We start from the raw sequence: 2,539 nt of genomic DNA, 5'->3' as shown, positions 1-2,539 counted from the left end.
TCAAAAAGTTCCAAAAATCCAAAACATCTTGTTCACGGTTCCAATAGATTCTGAGCGAGATACGTCTCTTGAAACGAAAATGAGACACTACGTTCTGCCGCTCACCCGGAGATATGTCCGTCGCATCACTCTTAAAAGGACATTCCTTACGGTTATCTCCGTCGAAATCATTCAAATCGATCCTGCAAATAGCCTAAAACGAGCCAGGCTCTTTCGCCAGAGAATATTCTGAGATTTCCTATCGGTAGGGCACGATATAAAACATTTTTCCCTTCATAATTTTTTTCCCTCGTTATTGAAATAAGAATTTTGCATTAGAACTAAAACGTGAAAATTAAAGGATTTCCGTCCACTCAAATAATAAATATCACAAACCGGAAAATTGATAATGGCGAAAAGACACAATTACATATAGGTCAATTTTGATAAAAGGGAAAAAGCCTAAAAATCAGAGCAGACGATACTGTGGCAATATATACATAAATCACAATTAGTCAACACTTACTGAGGATTTCCGATTTCCGATTACTTCCAAGCTAGAGAGGGGAGTCTTAATTTTTTTTTAGGCATTTCTATTCACCTATTGGCTATCAAACTGTAAAACTAAAACTTTTATAACACCGTAAACGTGGGTAAGACGAATGTCTTGTACGTGTCAAGTGCTGTCTGTCTGAGACGCCATATTTAAAACCACCAGACTAAAAGCAAAACAAAGGTGTGCTTTTCCGAGAAAAATTCATTTACTTTATTTAAGATAACACATTTTCACATGAAAATTGATAATATAATATAGACATGATTAAGATAAACGTAATAGGCAAATGTCAAATGTTGTCTGCTGTAGTGCTGTCTGCTATCGATTTTTCTGAGTCGGGGTGGCGGGAAAATGTAAACAACCCTACCGACAGAAATCTCTGAGTTTATTCTAAAGATTCTCTACGGTCAAAAAAGCTCAGAGAAATTATCCGCAGGCACTCAGATAGATATATTTAAAGGTCCAGGTAGCTCTTTTAAATGTTTTAAAGGCTTTAAAATTTTTTAATTCAACTAGAAAATAGTATATCTTGGTAACAAGCGTTGAATTCAGAAAAATTAAGAATTTGTATTCCTATGAATACGTGATTTTTCCTCCGTCTAAAAATCCCCCAGCGGGAACAGAAAAAGTGAAAATCCTATTCATATCAATCGACTTAGTAAAATTGAACGAAAGCATTTTTTAACCTATTTTTCATTATTAAATCTTTTTATAGCTTATAAAGTCGAAAAATATTCAAATTTATATTTATTTATATTTTAATAATTTATTTGAACGTCTTAAGAAATGCAACAAAGAAATCTATGCAAATGTGTGAATTTAAATAATTTTAACTCTAGAGAGGCAGACTTGAATTGGTGAGAATTAAAATTTCAGAATTTGCATTCCGCGTGAAGGAATTAAAACAACTTATTACACATATTTTGTGAACTGATTAGAATAGAATTAGAATAGAAATTAGAATAGAAAACTGTGTGGCGGTCGCTATGGAAATAAAAGTGAATAAGTTTAGGAGGTATCTTATTCTTATTGTGGCATTTTAAACAGATGGAAAAATCGCGCATTCAAAATAATAGAATAATCTTCACTTTTGCGCTGAAATCTAAAAATATTCATTTTTCTCTATTCTACGCTTATTACCGGGATTAGTATATAAACTATAATTATAAGTAAGTATAATGAGAAAATTCATCAATTAAAAAAAAAGTGTTAATAATTTGAAGATAAATTTAAAAAGGGAGAGTCGGGTTAGCGACGGCCACCTACTGTAAATAACTCAGCCTGCCCGGTACGTGACGAACACAAAAGGAACATTATATTACCGTCGCATCACTCTTAACAGGACCAACAAAAGGACCTTGAAAAGGACCCAAATCTCTCAGACTATCTCAGAGACTAAATCATTCAAATCGACTCTGCTTATAGACACAAATGGGCCAGGCTATTTCGCTTGAGAATATTTAGAGATTTCTATTGGTAAGAAAGAATAATAATATAAATAAACTTATATGTAATATAAATTAGGGCACTTTTTCACATTCCATTGGTCTTAACATGGAGAATGATACTTCGGCAGATCCCTGGAGTTGTAAAGTGTTGCTAAATTTAAATCATTTTTCGTTGGAAAAAAGATTATATTGTATATGGACTAATTCAAATATCAATTTTTCGGAGAATTGTTATCGTAGTTTTTTTTACAATTGTCCCTAGTTTTTTGCTGGAATATCCTGTTCTCTCAATGTTTTTCCGCACCTGATCCTCCTTAATGATTATCTTCTTTCTGAAACAAATATAAAAAGAGAAACGAAAAACTTGTCCGTTTAGTCGATTGTCGTGTAAATTTCTTGTTTTTGGAGTCGATTGTCCTTTAAGTCTGTTTTTTTTTTTGTTGAGTTACTGTTCTTTCTTTAAGGTGGTTTTAGCGTGACTCAGTGAGTCATATGAGAGTGTAAAAAAGTATTTTTGATTTACATGGAATCTTTTGTGTTTGAAAATCCGAAAATT

General features: G+C 32.5%; 1 protein-coding gene across 2 annotated transcripts in view; it reads right to left on the bottom strand.

Annotated features, from left to right (window-relative positions):
* Window positions 1-813, bottom strand: part of LOC117172373 (solute carrier family 35 member G1) — a 106,621-nt gene extending 105,808 nt beyond the window's left edge. Inside the window, exon 1 of one of the 2 annotated variants that reach the window (XM_033360228.1) lies at window positions 506-813. The gene's annotated coding sequence lies outside the window, so the exon portion shown is untranslated. The other variant, XM_033360229.1, reaches the window with a different exon arrangement.
* Between the last annotated feature and the right edge of the window lie 1,726 nt (window positions 814-2,539).

The sequence above is a fragment of the Belonocnema kinseyi genome, chromosome 5 (genome assembly GCF_010883055.1).
Source record: "Belonocnema kinseyi isolate 2016_QV_RU_SX_M_011 chromosome 5, B_treatae_v1, whole genome shotgun sequence".
NCBI lineage: Eukaryota > Metazoa > Arthropoda > Insecta > Hymenoptera > Cynipidae > Belonocnema > Belonocnema kinseyi.
Note: the sequence above shows the minus strand (reverse complement) of the source record. Positions and strands in the feature narration are given on the sequence as shown.